At 29.1% G+C, this 19,552-nt stretch overlaps 1 protein-coding gene across 9 annotated transcripts in view; it reads left to right on the top strand.

Annotated features, from left to right (window-relative positions):
- Positions 1 to 19,552, top strand: part of LOC142327940 (uncharacterized) — a 452,389-nt gene that overhangs the window by 179,686 nt on the left and 253,151 nt on the right. The window lies entirely within an intron of this gene.

Below are 19,552 nucleotides of genomic sequence, written 5' to 3'. Positions count from 1 at the left end.
TGTTATGTGTATTTCTATAAATTAAACAAACAAAAAAATCAATTATGTTCAAAGGGAATAAATAATGTTAAATTTAATTCAATTATTTTATTGGGAGTTATTAATTTGATGTCTAACTCGTAAATATTTATAACGAAATATGCCGGTTGACATATGAACGGTTTTCTAGCATAGCATTTTTATAAAGAGACGCTAACAAGTTATGTAAACAGTCATTTTAATTTTACTAGGTGTAAACCTGTTAAATTTTCTCTTTTACTTTTTGAATAGCTTCTTTTTTACAGTGGCAGATTCAGTTTACCGAAACAATAAATACACCTGAACGCTGTTTTACCCTTCTTACCGTCAGATTATAGCGCCCTTACCCCCTCGGCTGAATTTTTAATATCCCGTTACAAAAGGGGGTTGGACGCATTGCGCAGTCGCATATCAAATCAGCTGATCGATCCTTCCAGTGTTACCACATCTTGGGAAAATTTAAACTACTATCGTCGGAGGGAATTATTTCACTCTTTAATACGAATACTTTTTTTTATCTGCAATGTAATCTGATTTTTTTTTTATTAAAAGTTCTTTCCGTTGTTATTTATTTATTATTTTCTTTTTTATCTCTCACGAACTTTATTTCCTTTTCGTACGAATACAGTTTTTGGTTAGTTTTTAATTTTGTCCGGTTGGTAATTTAATTTAATCGATTAAGGTGTTTATTTAAATTTTGCGGATTAGTTAGTTTAGCTGTATTAATTATTTCTTTCGTTTTATCGCTATCCGATTCGTTTCCCGTTGGTCGTCCACTATTAAAGTATGTTTTTATTATGTTTAAGAAAGTAATTTTTATTTTTTTTGGTTAATTAAAATTAGTTAATTTTACATTTAAAATTTTTGCAAAATCGCATCCACATTCAAAATACATGTATTTTTGTTATAGGATTTCAATAGAATATTTCTATAATTTCATTTATGATCAGTTTTGAAGGAAAATGTTCCTTAAATTTCATTTGAATAATATAGGTGTATATTTAAATATGATTCTTCTTTTTCTGCCATTTTATTTGTATTAGTAAGATAATGTTAGAAAGATGAATGAAAAATGAATGTTTTTGTTTGTGTGCCTGATTTTCTTATTTCTTATAACGCTAGTTTTTTAATGCACGAATTGTTTATTTATACATACGTCGATTTAACGCTTTTGTAATTGAACTAAATTTAAATATAAATTTTATTTTCATAATATAAATTTAAGCTGCCCTTCTCTTTTTACAGCTGTGGTATTCGCTCTTTTTTAGATCAATACTTCGTAGAATAGTGTTTACATTTTCACAACTTTTAAAATTAATTTTTATTCTACATCTATCGCGTTGTACTTCTGGGCGTAAACGTTTTCGTAACAAAGTTTTGATTTTTTTGGTAATTTTTCCAAAAAAAATCTTCGTACTGTACTCATAAGTATAAAAATAAAATTAAAAAAAATATCTTTTACCGTAAATTGGGACAGATATACTCAACATTTTCATATAATTCTCAGTTCGTGGTAACTGCATTACATCTATCAGTAGTGCTGAATTTATAGCCAAATAGGAAGCTTCAGGATGTAAACTTGCTGCGAAAACACTCAAAGAAGCTTCTACTTGGCTGAATTTTGATACCCGTGTGGTCAGTTAAGATTGTACGTGGAAGATACGTCGCCCCTTCCGTTGAAAAATTGAGTTAGAATGATGTCTACCGTTTCTAAGATGACAATAGATGGATGTAGTATACCGTCGTGGAAATCATAAGTGGTATTTTAGTAGCCACAAATTATTTGCGTTTAGCGCACCCGAATCCAAACGTATAGATTTCTCTTGCCGTCTGTTGATAGGCCTTTACGCTCGTAATAAGCGGTTCGATGACCTTTTGTCTATATCTCTAATTTGTATTCGCTATCCGATATTGAGGCGAAAGTTTAGGCTACCACACAAACTAAATTAGCCGGTGTGGGCAAACTTTATTTTTTTTTTAATTCTTTCTTTATACAATGTTTTAATCTTAATGTAACTAAGGACCTACCCTTTTTAGTCATAAATGTGGCTCGATTCTTTAATCCGCCGCCCAAATCAAATAATTACGTCTTTTCAATAAATATGTTTTACTTTTTGATGCTTTTTATATTTCATTTGTTTATTTTTCTTTTAGGTTTATGAGTAGTGTGATTTTACTCTCATTTTTAAGTTTTTACTTCCCCGTCTAGCGCTGTAGCAGAGCTATAGCTCTAGAAACGAAAGTATTGTAATCGATCCAGGTTGGGGATAAGCGTTTTTCACCGGATCTGTACGTTTTGACACCTAAGGAGTACAAAAAAACAGGATGGAAATTTTCCGGATGTTCGTGTGTATTTGTTCGGTGTCGCCCTCTGAAATCACCCTATATCTCCAGAAATACTGGACCGATTTTGACCAAACTTTGTCAGATTACTTCTATATATGCGGCAATTGATGCCGTTAAATTTTCAGCTTAAAAGGTCAAGCGGGTGAGGCTGTAGCGTAAGATTACCCTCAGTATCTCGAGATTTCGCCTAATTAAGGTCTTATTTTTCTTAGGCACATTTATTAACTATTACAAAATAATAATTAAAAAAGAAAATTTTTGCAAAATTGCATCCGCATTCAAAAAAATTCTCTAAATAAGATAGCGGGTATATTGCGTCAATAGTACCCCCTCACACCACAAGAAGCGTTAGTGTACCACTGACGTTCAGCTGCTGCAGTCGTCTGCCTATGTTGTGACGTCACAGGTGAGCGATAGCATAAATAAATTGATAATATTTAAAGTGCCTGCTAGTACCGCCACGCGTGAATGAAATTCGGTATGCGCTCGCGTTTTAGTTAGAATAATTGAATCAATTAAATAAACAAAAAATATTATATTTAAATAAAATGATAAATATTTTAAATTAAATTGTCTGTGATAGGGGTGCATCAGAAAGAAGCCGCTTGACAAGAAAGTCAAGCAACTACAACTTTGTCAACTTTTTATTTTTTAATTAATTTTTTTTTTTACCGTGTGGGCTAAATTATATTTTCTCTTTAATTAAACATTCTGAATGATGGATTTTTATATCCATTTTTTATCTTAATTGTTTCACCCATTTAAGGTTACAGATGTCTTTATTTACTGTTTCTTGTGAAAATTCCTTTTTTTTATCTTGTTTCGGTATTTTAAGTAAAATTAAATTCTTCGTTCAATGAACTTTTTAATCTGTTCTTTTTCTTTTTTGATGTTCCGGCAATGATAACCTTTTTGGTTGTTTATCGGTTTGAATTACATTTTTTTTTTATTTAGAAAAAAATAAGGAATTATTTAAATGTTATAGCAAACATTTTACCGATGATTGATTTTTCGTTAGAACAGAATTGAAATTTTTAATACCATCTTTATGTACAACTGGTGTACATTTATTCTGATCGAGTAACTGGCATGATAGTTCGATGACCTTTATACTTGTATTTGTATTATATATATATATATATATATATATATATAAGCCCCAACCATTACTGAAAATATGCCCATTATGTGCCACTCTCGGTAATCGCATCAGACCACGCTATCAACCTATAATAATATACAGTCGTCGATTTGTGTAATGATAGTTTTATGTAGAATTTTTTTTAAAGTAAAAAAATTTTACTTATAAATAAAAAAAACGTAAACAATTGTGCTACTTTCAGTATCTGCTTCATTGATTTTCTCTACATTATTATATTTTCAAGTTAAGTTATGTGACGTATTTTTTTAAAAATAAGAAATCATTGTATTATGTTATACTGGATTTCTACTTCTGATTATTCTTTGACATTTTTTAAAGGTCATGTAATGTATAACGTCGGTTTTAAATCAATTAACCGAGTTCCTGTTCTATTTTGGTGTTTTGTCTATTTTACCCAATGGACTTCTAAAATTTAAATTTATTATACGTTTATCAGGATCATATTCCAGCAGTATTTCAGTGCTTACAGTTTACAGTTCTAGATCAAAATTTGCAGTCCAGAAATAAAAGAAAATTTCTAAAAACGTGTACTTAAAACATCGAGTATTTTTAATGAAGCGTCGTTTGTAATTTTTTTTCTGTGGTATATTGTAATATTTGTTTGGTTCTCCTATTTTATTTTTTAAGTCTTAAGAAAAGATTTCATAAAAAACTTAACGGTTTTTAGATATTTCTTTCTAAAATGTTTCTTTGTTCATATTTTAGATGAATAGTAATAATAAATTATATTTAGGTAAATATTTCTTACCGTAATACTGTCGGACCATTTAATTATTATTTTTTAATCCTTTATCAATATCTCTGTTTTTAATTTGGATAAAATGAATAATAGAGCGGATGGTTTTAGGTGGTTCATAATTTGCGTTATTTAAAAAATAATTTTTTTTTTGGTCGAGTAATTTATCACAGAATTTTACAAAGAAGAATTTCTGCGTGAAAATTTGTAGCGTGTGAAAATAACCAGGATTCGATCCTGGGATCTCCGGATGAAAGGCCAACACGCTACCACTTCGTCATGGAGATCGGTGGATTTATTAATTAGTTTTTACATAATGCTACTCCGAAAAAAACAATGTTTAATTTTAATTTACGTATGTACAATTAACTTGTTGTAAAAGTAATTTTATTACTTTCTTACGTTTAATGATACGAGAAATTATGTTAATTTTCGGTTGATAAATATAAAAGACATCATGCGAATGATGCTGTTTTATATTATATATTTCAATTTCTTGGTTGCTTTCGAAGGTTAAGAGAAATTAAATAATTTCAGTTTTGTTCTGCGAGTTAATAAAAACAATTATATTAACTTAAATTTGGAACGGAAATTGTTAGGCTAAGTTCAGGGAAAAAACTGGTGATTTTTATATGGGTTTTGATAGAAAAATACACTTTTTTAGTTTTGTAGTAAATTTGCTTCGTTAAATTACAAATAAAATATTTTCAATAAAATTTTTAAAGAACTTGATTATTTTTTTATTTTTTATTTTTTTTTTTCAGTCATTTGACTGGTTTGATGCAGCTCTCCAAGATTCCCTATCTAGTGCTAGTCGTTTCATTTCAGTATACCCTCTACATCCTACATCCCTAACAATTTGTTTTACATACTCCAAACGTGGCCTGCCTACACAATTTTTCCCTTCTACCTGTCCTTCCAATATTAAAGCGACTATTCCAGGATGCCTTAGTATGTGGCCTATAAGTCTGTCTCTTCTTTTAACTATATTCTTCCAAATGCTTCTTTCTTCATATATTTGCCGCAATACCTCTTCATTTGTCACTTTATCCACCCATCTGATTTTTAACATTCTCCTATAGCACCGCATTTCAAAAGCTTCTAATCTTTTCTTCTCAGATACTCCGATCGTCCAAGTTTCACTTCCATATAAAGCGACACTCGAAACATACACTTTCAAAAATCTTTTCCTGGGATTTAAATTAATTTTTGATGTAAACAAATTATATTTGTTACTGAAGGCTCGTTTAGCTTGTGCTATTCGGCATTTTATATCGCTCCTGCTTCGTCCATCTTTAGTAATTCTACTTCCCAAATAACAAAATTCTTCTACCTCCATAATCTTTTCTCCTCCTATTTTCACATTCAGCGGTCCATCTTTGTTATTTCTACTACATTTCATTACTTTTGTTTTGTTCTTGTTTATTTTCATGCGATAGTTCTTGCGTAGGACTTCATCTATGCAAGTCTATTATGAAAATATTATGGAGGTAATAATCTTTTCTCCTCCTATTTTCACATTCAGTGGTATCTTTGTTATTTCTAAACTTGATTATAAAAATAATATATTTTATTATGCTTATTATTTCAACTAAAGACAAATAAAAGTTTAAGAAAGAAAATTTGAATTTATAAAAAAAAAATGGACCAAAATTTGGGGAATAAAGAAGCATTTAAATAGAATTAAAAATGTGTTTTTGTATCGAATAAATTTTGGTAAAGACGATAACTATTCAAGAAATAAATAAGTTAAAGACAAGTTTATTAATCAGAGTTTTTCATTACTTATAAGGAAATTCATTATTTTCATTATACGTAATGAAGTTACAAAAAAATTTATGAAAATATTCGTGATAAAAATTGAGTTTAAAAAATAAAATGATAAATTGAATATTTGTTGCTGGCCTTTATGTGTTTTCATATCATTGGAAATGTTTAATCAACTAATATGGAATTTTGTGTGATAGGATATATACACTAGAAGTTAATATCATTAATTGTTTTTCAAAACCTAAGAAAGGGGTTGTATTGAGGAATACAACGTTTCATAAGGGTGTGGGAAGTAATGGATATTTTACTTTGGTTTTGAGGTTATAAAAAACAGAACAAAAACATAAATGTATTGACTTACTAAAAAATATTCATTTAAGTCTCCTTACCTTTAAAAAGTTGGGTGTGATAAATTTTACTTTGTTTTAAAAATTTCAATATTTTGTCTTCATTTTTTTTTTTTTTTTTTTTGTAAATTAATGGTGCAGTTCTTATCAGAGGGCTTGAAGTAATACCTTCAATATAAGATTTCTATCAGTTAACTAACCGATTGATTAGAAAAGTTTTAAAAATATTTCCCTATTGACCTGATGATTATTTAAATTCTAAACGTTTATTGAAATAAATTTGAAACTAAAAATTGCCCAGGAATGCTTAAAAAAAGTTTTGAAAATGACAAACCGAATGGCCGTTTCAGATTGTTAAACGATCAATGTCAGTTAATAATAAGGATTTGGTATACGTAAATAACAAAAAAACTGAAAATTTAATTATAAATAAAAATATAAAATGTTAAAAATTAAATAATCAGAAAAAGTCTTTGGTAAAGTTTTTTGATTTCTTAAACTCCTTCCTTTGTTTTTCATAATTTGGATTAGTCAGCAGTTATTTACTGTGTAGATAAAGATAGAAACTCTTTTTCTAGTATCACGTAAATATTATTTATATAGTGGTTGTTATTATTTTATTAAGCTATTAAAACATTTATTTCCCCAGTATATACTGATGATTGTTTTAAAATAAAAATGCCCATAGTTTTAATTTTTGAGATTTTTTCTTATAAACGTTTTTTAATCTCTGTTTTAATACCTGAAAAGCTCAGCAACATCTATTCCACCTTCCCCCTCTACATTATATCCCTTTGTCAGGCGATTAATTCACCACATTAGATCAAAGCATACGATGGTTTTGGATTATTATATACACATAAACATTTTTATCGTATTAAAATTACCTTTACCACCAGATTTGACTTTTCCTTTTAATCGATGTATTGTTGAACAGCTGTTCAAATTGAATAAAACAAGCTAATAAAAATAAGTCATAACCATGACTTATTATCTGACTGTTTCAATTATTCTAGTTCTTATTACAGTCTGTTTTTAATCAGTTTTACCAGCTATTTTGTTGTTTATAAAAATGTGATTTATCGAAATCGATGTTTTTATTTGAAAGCCGCCATTTTACGTTTGTAAATCTTAGAAGGTTGAAATGTTCATAGAGCATTTTCAGAACTTAATTAAATAGTCTGTAATGTTTCAATAAAATCAGTTTGGGAATGTTAAAGTAATACTAAATCAAACCTTCCTGGTTTACTAAATCATATCTCTTTGTGAGACACTCTTTTATAGCGTATACGTATACTTTCAATGGAAATTATAAAGTTATTACGACTAATATGTTAAAAGAATAATAACAAAAACAGAATATCAGTACTCATTTTAATGTGCTGACGTCGTAGAAGAATACCCTCGGAGAAAATACCCACCACGTGACAGTTGCAGTCGCCACGCCATCCCCTCCTTACCTAGCCCTTATGGGCTTTACCATCTTCAAAACGTCGGCGAAAGGTATCTCTCAGCCTCTAGCAGTATTTTTTTTTGCGATTTAATGTAAAAAGTACGAAGATAGTCATCATATTTAGGAATTTACTACAAATATTTTTCTGTCGCCTCTCTCTAATTTCGCGTAGGAATTTTATTACAATGTTTACATAATGTTTTAATTATTGAGGAAGGTTGTTGGATTTTTCAAGGGTAAGTAAACTGTTTCATTTTTTTTTTATAATTCATGGAAAACAGGCGTGGTTAAATTAGATTAGTTATGAGTTTATTACTTCAAAAACTTTTGGTTTTATGCCGACGTAGATAATTTAGAAATGTATTATAGTGTTATTTATAAAGTTATTCGGTTATGTATGAATATTGACGTGAAGTATTTTGTACTAGCTCGTATTTATATATGACGGAAATGAAAAGTGGTCACGCTTAGTAATTAATTTCGTATAATCCAATAATTTTATACCGTTAATTGTGAATGAAATTTATTGTTTTATTTATGTATTGTTTTCTTTTCTTTGGTTTTGTAGTTTAGTTGACGTAATAAATTTAATCTTTTTTATTAAATTATAAACTTTTTGCGAATTAACGATGTAGGTTATATTAAAGGTATTAGAAACTTTGTAATTTAGTAACTTATTGTTTTTATAGCGTTTCTTAAAACTGTATTTATTGTTTTCTGTGTTGTTTTTTTTTTTTTGTAATACCTGAACTCGCTTTATTTTTGATAAACATATGTGGTTTGCGAAGATTTTTGTTATCGGTTAGACCTGTGCGAGTTTGTATAAAGAAATCTCAATTTGTCATACGCGTATTGTGGTTTGCGAAGATTTTTGTTATCGGTTAGACCTGTGCGAGTTTGTATAAAGAAATCTCAATTTGTCATACGCGTATTGATTGATGTATTGACAAGAACAGCTGCACAATTTGTCATAAGGTAGGCTGTTGAGGTGTTGGTTGATTTGATTGATCGATTGATTTAGAAGGCGAAGTCTTTAGTATAATTCTACGCACGTCTCTGCAACAGTTGTTTTATATTACTTTAATCAAATCAGATCTAGTTATATCAGGGCGTTTAGAATAGTTCTATATATATATATATATATATATATATATATATATATATATATATATATATTTGATAAATGACCAAAATAAGATTTAAAAAAATTATATATAATTAAAACTTTATTCAATTAGACTTTTTTTTAACACTATATGCTTTTATCATTTAGTTTCTTTTTATTTATATTGTTAAGTAAATTTCTTTGTAAAATATAAATTGTTTTGTTACAGTAACTGTTTTTTTTTTTTTTACCAAATTATCTTTTACTTTTGTGTAGTATTAACTATGTGTGGTCTTATTCCAGCAATCATAGATGGTTGTGCAATTGTATTTGTAATATGTGAAGTAGTGTTGTTATTGCTAATAGTACATTAGAGGGGATAGTGTACCGCGACCGGTCGTCGTGAGTAGCCAAGATACACACATATTTCTCGTGCGTTCCCGTAGATCCAACAGTCCGTTATTCTGCGCTTCGACTGAGCTTTCTGAATTATACATAAAATTAATTATAAAATTTTGTCATTAACAATGCTCACCGGTTATTAATCTTCTGTTAGTTCTCAGCCGTTTTCCGTTGTTTTGGTTTTTCAGCATTAACTTTTAAAGTGATTTGTAGTTACTTTAAATTTGGACAACCGTATTGATTTTTGTATATTATAAAGCTTCTTCAAGAAACTATTTTTAACATCGGCCCAAAATTGTTGTTAACGTCTAAAAAAATACTGAGGGTTCTGCTATTATTTATTTTTTTCTTTCTTCAACATTTATAACTTACATTTTTAAGGTTTATTACGAATAGAAAAAAATAATAATTCTACGCAAATATTATTGAAATTATTTTCATTTGTGATCGTTTCGATATTTATAAGAAAAAAGTACTAGTAAAACATATTTTTTTACTTGAATTTAAACAAAAAGGAACTTCATATTTTCTTGTTAAAAAACATTTGATGTTTATTAAAATATTTTTATTTAGTAAAAATAGTTCTCTAATTTTTTTTCAATTGTTATATTTATTTTTTAAATTATGTTAATCTTATTACCATATGAACGTATTATTTGTGGAAAGGAATTTTACTTACAACGGTAGATGGTACGCAAGAGATGTTGCGGTTAGTATTGCGTTTGGATTATATTTAATTCTTAGTAATTGTCTAAAAATTAAGATAATAATAATTAAACATAATAATCGACTTGTGTCGATTATCATGTGTAATTATTACCTTAATTTAGTGCTTAATTTATACGGTCTTCTACCGTCTACAGATGTCAAGAGTCATAAAAGAATTATGTGTTTTGAATAATGTTCATTTTTTAAAAGTTTCGTTTTACTCGTTACCGTACCCGACGTTTACGAATTGCTTACAGAGTTAGCTATACTACAACCCTACAAGGAAAGTCCGAGTCATTCGTTTCATACCGTAACCGATCGAAGTACGAATCCTGTGTGGCAAGATAGATGGATATACTTTCTTCTTTTAATCGTCCCCCCTCCCCCGTCAGTTTCAATACCGTTGCGGATATCTGGCTACAGAGATATATAGCTGAAACGCACTATAGTGTCTGTATAGGCTGAGGAATAAAAAAAACAAAACAAACAAACATTTAATAATAAATAATAAGAGAGGAAACTTCACTAATTTACTTACAAAAAATTTATCTTTTGTCATTACCGGAAGATTTTAAGATTTTTTTGGTGCATTCTTTAATTACTACTGAAGTAATAATTAATTTTTGCCTGTATAATTATTGTTATAGTTATCTAATTTCTTTTGCTGTATCATTATGTTGTTTCACAAGGACGTATAAAGTGAAATAAATATGCTTTTGTGATAATTACGAGATGCAGTCGTTACGTAGATTAACGCAGCGAAGCTTATTTTTAGCGATGATGTAATTCAAATAGGGAACGTTAAATTAACACTAATTTTCATGTCTTGTAATAATGTGATATTATTTAAACCTGGGTATTTTTTATTGTTAAAAATACTTATTCAAGGTGAAACGATTGTTTTTTTTATTTCTCAAGCAATTATAAAATGTTAGTAGAAATAACTTTATTATTATGTATTTTTTAATCGCTTTATTACCGATGATTGTTTCATTTTATTAGTAGAACATATTGTGCAATTTTATTTTAATTAAGTATAAAACCTATCTATTCATTACGTGTAGTGTAAGTTATTAATTATTACATTTCCGTTTTTTTTTCTTCTTGGTACAACTTGATTCCACATTTTATTTATTCAAATCTGATACGATCGTGTAAATAGGTTTGTAAAGTCAACTTATGTATATAAAACGTTTTAGCCGAGCGTATACCGATAAAATAATGATAATGGCGTTGGAAAATATCCTTTGTAAAAGATAAAGTTTCGCGTCCTAGTATGTGTTGTATACGCACGGTGTACAACTCCTTAAACCTCTCTTATGCGTTCTCCTCCTAAACTAAACTCTTTCATGTGTATAAAAATATATATTTCTGAATATATAAAATGTCCCAAACATACGGACTACTGGTAGATTAGTTTTTGTGTACTTTTTCTTTTAACATTTGTTATTAAAATTTAAATTAGGCGATTCAGTTTTTCTCATTTTATAAAAATCTTTTACGTGAAGTTTATTTAATTCTAAAAAAAAATCTTATCTTATACGTCATTTTTAAGTGAATTTAAAGAGGATTTTTTATTTTAATCAGGATTCGACTGTAGATTATTAAAAATAAATCTTTTGAAAATACCGTTTAAGTTTTTATCTTCTGAACATATAACAAAAAAAAAAGTTAATACCATAAAAACTTTGTTAACATGTTATATGTTTTTTTGTTGTATAGAACATAATCGTTATTAAAACTATTTTTTTAATTAACTTAAAGTACATTTTATATATAGGTAATCGACTGAGTTTCGAAGTCGAGAGTTCTAAGATTCAGAGTCCTTGTAAAGGCGATTGGTTTTATATGGATTTAAATGCTAGGCTGTGGGTACCGGTGTTCTTTGGTGGTTGGGTTTCAATTAGCTACACTTTTCAGGAGCGGTCGACCTGATTCTGTTCCAGGCTACATGCTTATAGGTTCATTTACACTTAAATTGCATTACTTTCTTCAGCTGTTTTAGGGCTGGCAAGCCGATAGCAGTAATTGCATTTGCTTATATACACTCCCGGACCAGATAGTAACTGGAAAACAGGTTGGAGAAAACGTTTTATTCGTTGATAAATAGTTTATGTATAATTAATTGTAATGAATTTGTTTTCTCTAAATCCAATTCTTTATTAAAAAAAAAACCTATATATGTATACAAAGCTAAAAGTATAGCTTATAATAATATATATGCGTTCGGAGTAATGTTCGACGTTCTTTATCATTAATGTGTAATTGTTAATGGTGCAAAAGTTTGTGTGTGTGTATGTATCTTTATATATATTTTTTTTTAATTTGATTATGTAAGAATAGTATCTTAAAAGTAACGACCGATCTTTTGTGGAGGTTGGCCACACCTGTCGGTTTTAAGTCGACCGGATTGTTTACATTTTTTGCTGTAGTCCGCTTCTCTCTGCGCTCCCCTACTGTTTATTAATATTTAAGTTGTTAATTGTATAAAATTAATAATAAAATCGGCATTACCGTTTGATGGACTTCATTTGAATGGATTATCAACCCGTAATATCAAATAAAATTTATTGGTATCTTCATCCGATGAACGAAAGAAATGCACGACAATATTTTGGAAAATCATACGTCCAAATTTAAACTTTTTTTTTGTTTGTATTTTTTTTAAAGAGGATTCGAACACGATTTATTTATTTTTAATCAGAACTAGACCATTACTATCTATTTTTTATGTCGTAATATGTATTTTACATTTTTGTGCCGTTCCCAAATCTAAAAATATAATAATGTTTGTATTCGCGTTACGGGGTAAATCATTATATTCCATTTATGAAAGGGTGAAATTTTGATATTATATGGAATTCCATGTAAAGTTGATATTTGTGTCAGAATGATAAATAACAAATCGGTTAATGGAGGTATCTGTGTATTCCCAGATCCGCTTATATATGTAAGTGATGGTTGCATGCTTGTAGGAATATATATATATATATATATATATATATAGCGATTGTTCGGTCGGTTAGCTTTTGTACGACGGATGGATGGTGAGCATTAACAACAGAGCCTAGCATAGATTTATGTGTTTGTAGATAGCTTGCTGCATTAGACAGTCATATTGGATGCTCTATCGTAATGACCTTGGTTCGATTTAAACTTTGTTCGTTTATATTAAATGATATTGATCATTTTTTGTTCGATTTCTTCTTATTTTACGTCGATAAAGTGAAGGCGCGCACGCACATTAAAATGTACTTATTATTTTTGTTTAATGTACTTTCTCAGATTTTTATCTTAAGGATGGTAAATGTGTTGACAGTTATAAAAACGATGAACGTGTTGTGCGATCAAATAAATACCCTTCAAAATTTGTTTCATTGTATACATTTTGCACGAATGATCCTTTAACAAACTTTATATAAAGGATGATTTTCTCGATTTACCCATATTTTTTGAAGCATAATTCTATAGTAAACAGATTGATCGATTTCGGTGATTCTTTTTTTATTTTGTAAATTCCTATAATCATCCCGATATTCTCCGAGTTAACTATAGAAAATCTAACGAATAATAACATTTTTGTAGACGTATTTTTTTTGTCATTCTATTTTGATGTATTATCGCTTTAGTATTTATAGTGAAATGTAATTTTGATTTTTAAAGTAATTTCTCTCGAAAATTCAAGAAAATAATAATAATATATATTTCCATATTCTAGAGAGATTCGTAGCTGGCGCTTTGTTTCACTGTATTCTTTATTTACACTTGTACTTTTAATTCGAACGACTTTTTACTTACGGACGGCGTTAAAAATAAAATTAATTTAAATATGTTCCAAATTTAATAAATCACGCTAAAAGTAATATTTTTTCTATTTTTTTTTTTCTTTAAATCTGTACCAAATTAAACCGTAATGAGTAACTGGTAATTTTTAGATTTGATGATGAGTTCTTGAAGTCCTAATTTAGTTAGTAACTTAAAAACGTTTTTTGTTTAAATTTTTAATATGGTTTAAAATAATAATAAAAACTAACACAAAAAAACCATATTAAAAATTTAAACAAAAAACGTTTTTAAGTTAGTTTTTATTATTATTTTTACTTTGGGTTATTATGTTATGTTGTCCTACATTTTATTTCATTTACTTATTTATGCATTTTTATTTATTCTTTTAAAGGTGAAAGAGAAATAAAATCTGGCTGCGAATTATTTCTTCAGTTTAGACGGAATTTAATCGTTGTCTCGGTTAGACAATTTTCACTATAACTCTGTATTTAAGTCATATTTGAATCGTAACTAGGTGTAATTTTATCTCTAATAAAAAAAAAAAAAAGTTACTAAATAATACTTAACGAATTATTACTGATTAGTAATATCTTGGTGAATATCGCTACACATATGTCTAGTAATTTTCTTAAAATGTCTGAAACTAATCTTGTTACTTGAATTTTTTATTTGCTTTAGACTGATACCTAATTGTACTATATTTTCTTATAATAAGGACGAGAAGTAAATTTTGTGTGAAAAACAAAAATTTCCGGGTTATGAAATTATAATGTTAGGTTTGCTATGAAAATTCTACTTATTGTATCATTTTTTCCTTCTTTTCATATCAAAATATTTCCACCTTGTATTAGTCATGAAGTATTAACATTTTACTTACGAATTCATTATAGATCGATAGGGCGTTTATTCCGCCTGATACACTTATTTTTATTGCCTTGATGATACACTTTTATTTCTAATTTATACAGCATGACACATGTTTTTCATGAGTATCAATATTATGGATTTTAATTGTTAAACATCCATTTCTACCCTTTGTTATCCCTTGTGAAGAGTATTTGTTAAAGTATGTTTTGTTTCCAAACTGTCAGCAATCGACATAAATTTATCAAATTTTAATTATGAATATCTATGAATTTTGCTTGATGATACCACCACATTAAGCTTGAAGCTTGGGTTATGGAAAAGAAATTTTGTAGCGTATGAAAAATGCAATGCCTGAACGGGATTCGAATCCGGGCCTTCTATATGAAAGGTCGAGTCGCCTACCACTCCATCTTTTAACACCTTTTTTTGATTACTCCGTTCATCTGGCATATAATTATTATTATTATTATTGACAACTTGTTATGAATATAAAGTAAAATTTAGATAAACGAAAAATAAAACTTTCTGATCATTATAAATCAAGAAGACAAAGTTTAAAAAAATTGTTTTATCTTGCCAATGTAATAACAGTGCTGAATCCGAGTTGCCAACAAAAGATCCTTTTCTTGTTTTTTGTAAGGTTAATCTTTGTCTGTTTATGACATTCATTTTTAACCGTATCAGATGACTAATTGTTATGTAATCTATATTGATACAAATTTTGAATTTCTGTTGGGTGTTATAAGTACGTAGAAATATTTTTTCCGTTAATATGAAGAAAAAATTGTACAAGTTATAAGGAAGTAAAAAGTACAGTAGATATGTTTTATTTAAAAAAAAAAATATATATATAGCTCAAATTATTTTCTTATATGTTCTTTATATTTTTTTTTAATTAAGTAATTTAAAAAAAATTATCTCGTCATTCTAAAGTCATCAATGGTAACTATCCTTATCTTGATTTAATTTATTTTTCTTATTCTATTCTAAATATCAAATAATCTATATAAATTTCTATTATAATAATAATAATTGGTGTCAATTAACGATGAATTCTTCTATTGATTAATATTTTAATTACAAATTATTAGGAATAACATAAAATTAATTTTCTTATCTCCGTAGCAGAATGGTTGTTCTTAATCTTTCCTCCAGATGGTCCAAATTTCGAATACCGGTTAGGGGTGGAATTTTTCATTCGCTACGAAATTCCAGTTTCATATTCTTATGTTTTTTATTTTTTATTTTTTAATCCTACGATTTCATTAAATCTATTTTGGTTAATAATTTCCGTTTACAGCCGGTTAAGGGTGTGGGCTTAATTATGTAAAATCTCTCAATGATTGATCAATGAAATGAGAAAGTTAATTATTAATCTTTATTTGATTTTGAGCGTCGTTTAATGTTTTTAATTGAATTCGAATGTAGCGCGTCTTGTTAAATTTAAACTTTAAATCGATTACATACTTATTAGCTTTTTTGTATGATAAGATGTAAATACTTTTTTGTATGTTTTCTGTTTAGATATTATAGTTTATAATTTGTTGTTATTTAGCTGTAATAGCCGAGAATCCCTTACGAAAGTCAGTTAAAATTATTCGTGAAAATTTAATGAATAGCGTAATAAATTTTTTTTTAATTGAAATCGACAGTTTACTTTATTTTAATCGGTTCGTTAAACTGTATTCGTTAATTACTTCATTTGTATTAATTCGTAGCACTAAGTCATTGATTTTAATTAGTTAAAATTAATAATGTTTTTAACGAGCCTATTTATTTTGTTTGCATCTTTATTTCGAGTATTTAATTTTGATTAATTATGATGAAAAATCATTGTTTTGTATGAATTTACTTTTTACTGTCGTGGCATCGAGCAATAGAGCTATGCTAAAAGTGGAAAAGTATAGTAATCGGTCAAAAAAATGGGGTACGGGCTTTATTTTTGAATTTCTCGACGTCTCATTACCCGGGAACTCCAAAAACAAAAAGGAGGGGTAATGTTCGTACGTATGTACATGTGTTGGCGTGTTTGAAGCTTAATAACGTTTGACTGGATTAATCTATTTTGATGAAATTTGAAAAAGACTCGTGTATATGCGGCAATTTGTTGGTAAAAGTTTGGTGATCAAAATCTCCAGGGGGTGGGGTAGATAATTTCTTTGGGGGGTAATTTTTCCAAAATCTTGCAAACAAACCCTTTGTTTATTTTTCCTGTTTAGCCTTCCGGATAATTACCATTCAGATAATACTTCAGAGGATGGTATGTATGTGTGTAAATGAAGTGTAGTCTTGTACAGTCTCAGTTCGACCGTTCCTGAGATGTGTGGTTAGTTGAAACCCAACCACTAAAGAACACCGGTATCCACGATCTAGTATTCAAATCCGTGTAAAAATAATTGGCTTTACTAGGACTTGAACGCTGAAAACCCGGTGAGTTACGACTTTATATTAAGCTCATGGTACATGCGTGCATGCTTTTCTTGCAAGTTTTATAAAATGTTCCCCCAAATTCTCCCCTTCCCCCCAAAAAAAATCGAATAATATCTTTTTAGTTTATTGGATATTTTTTAACAGAATTTATTAAAATGTCTTTCTAGGCAGAGTAATAGTGCAAGCGACCCAGACCGATTCTTTGAGAGCAATACTGTGAATGGGAAGCCGATCACAGTTAAAATGTTTTGAATTTTCAATACTTTTTCTGGTTTAATTAAACTTTTTATATTATTTAGTTTTAACTTTTAATATTAATAAAAGTTTTAATAATATACTTTTAGTAATAACTAACAATACTATAAAATTTCATCATAATTCTCCCCCTCCCACAACCTCAGAAAGAAATCTTAGGTAACGTCTTATTGGTTGTATATTTCTTAATGGAATTTTTTTTAGTTTTTTCTCTATTACGCAGAAAAATCAAAACATTTTCTTTGAAATGTGATTTTGGTGGTGGGGAAGCAAAAAAAAAAAATTAAAAAATACCATATTTTGAATTTTCAGAACCTTTTTTGTGTTTATTTAAACGTACCAATGATAATCTTACTATAAAACTTAATCATAGATTACGCCTTCTCCAAAAAAAAAATTTAGTTATTTTTCTTCATGTATAATTTTTTTCCTGTATATAAGAATAAATAATCAATGCCAGGAAAGTATTACAACTTTGTCGTCAGGTTCTTTTTTGTTATTTGTGTTTAATAATTTAGAATTATTTTACAAATATTTAATCACATCATATGAAACACCAATATTTTGTTTATAAAATTAATGATATGATATATTTGTTTAGAGTCTATATTTTAATCGACTTCAATAAAAGAAGAGGTAGGCACATTTACTCGTACGTTTTGTTGATGTATTTTTAAACCGACCAGATGAATTTCGGGATTCATTTTTTATTTAGTTGTGAAAATTATTCTGGTGATCCCGTTGTTTTTTTTTTCAGATAAAAATTTCTACGAAGATACTTTTTTTTTATCATTATTTTTGTTTAGTTCGAATTGATGACAATTCGAATCAAACTTATAATTAATCTCTGAAATTTAATTATATATATTTTAGATAAAAATATTACAAACTGAGATGATAACTTTGGGAAAGCAAATATTCCTACCCTTCGGAATGCATCAGCCCAAACTGTGTAGCGTTTTCTTTTTATACGGTGTTTTTTTTTATTGCTTTTTTCCTTTTATCAAGATGAATGTTTCTCGCCTTTCATTTTTTGTTCATACGAGCACACGATTTTATCGGCCTCTAAATATTTTAAATAAAAATTTTAAAACAAATAAAAAGAATTGACAAATGTAAAATCTAACTCGTTTTTAAATTTTTAACTTTGCACCAAATTATCTGTCAATAAGTCGTTCATGTATTTTCTGCCTTCTAATTATCCAAAGCTGAAGACTTGAAAAAGCATGTTTTTTTCGCTTTATACTCAAGTATGTTTGTCTGGCCATGGCTGTTTCAGCATCTACCTGAATAGAATTGGTAAGAAGGAGTCGCCTGTTTGTGAATATTGTCAGGGCGTAGATGTCGCCGAACATACGCTGTTCGAGTGCCATAGATGGGCGCAACACCGCCAACGATTAGTAGATGAACGCATTGTGACGGGAAATCTTGTGGAGTGGATGCTGGCCTCTGAAAATAACTGGAAACGGTTCGCAAACTTCGCGCGAACAGTTCTCCGAACAAAGATGGAGGAATATCGACACCGGGGTTACTAGAGTGCTAAGTATAGGGAAAGATGGACAGCCCCGTCTCGGAGGATCCGTATCCTTAGGTGTACGGGTTCCTGTGAGGGGACGGGGACTCCACGGGAAAGCCTTCGCGAGGGGTTAAGTTAAGACAGAGACCCGGCCGAGGGTGTTGGTTTTCTGGGGGTGCTTGCGCCATTGGTGCTGGCACCTTTGCTTTGAGGCAAGGCATAATGACCGAGACCCGGTTCCTGGAGGGGGGGGGGGAACGGCATAGCCGGTCCCTGTTCCCCCCGCCGGGAATAGAGGGAGGCACAAAAGATCCAGAACCGGAGGGGTTGACCTGTGGTGCCGGATGTTAAGCCGGTGGATGGGGAGACCTCCTTAGAGTCGGAAAGACACGTCCCTGGCCCGAGTATACTTAATTGGATGTCCGGCCCAGGGATGTAGGGATTAAAACAAAAAAAAAAAAAAAAAAAAAAAAAAACAAGTATGTTAGTAGTGTAGCGTACTGAGAAAAATAGACGTATACTCTGTTTACTTTGATCTCCAGTTTTTCTTTATTTCAAAAGTAACAGTATTTGAATTATTTCGCAATATGCTTCGGGTACGAATATAACATTTTTTTCTCTTTAAAGTATAAAAAAAGCGAGAATATCTGT

This window comes from Lycorma delicatula, chromosome 7, assembly GCF_047948215.1.
Source record: "Lycorma delicatula isolate Av1 chromosome 7, ASM4794821v1, whole genome shotgun sequence".
Taxonomy (NCBI): Eukaryota; Metazoa; Arthropoda; class Insecta; order Hemiptera; family Fulgoridae; genus Lycorma; species Lycorma delicatula.
This window is presented reverse-complemented; position numbering and strand designations above follow the sequence as displayed.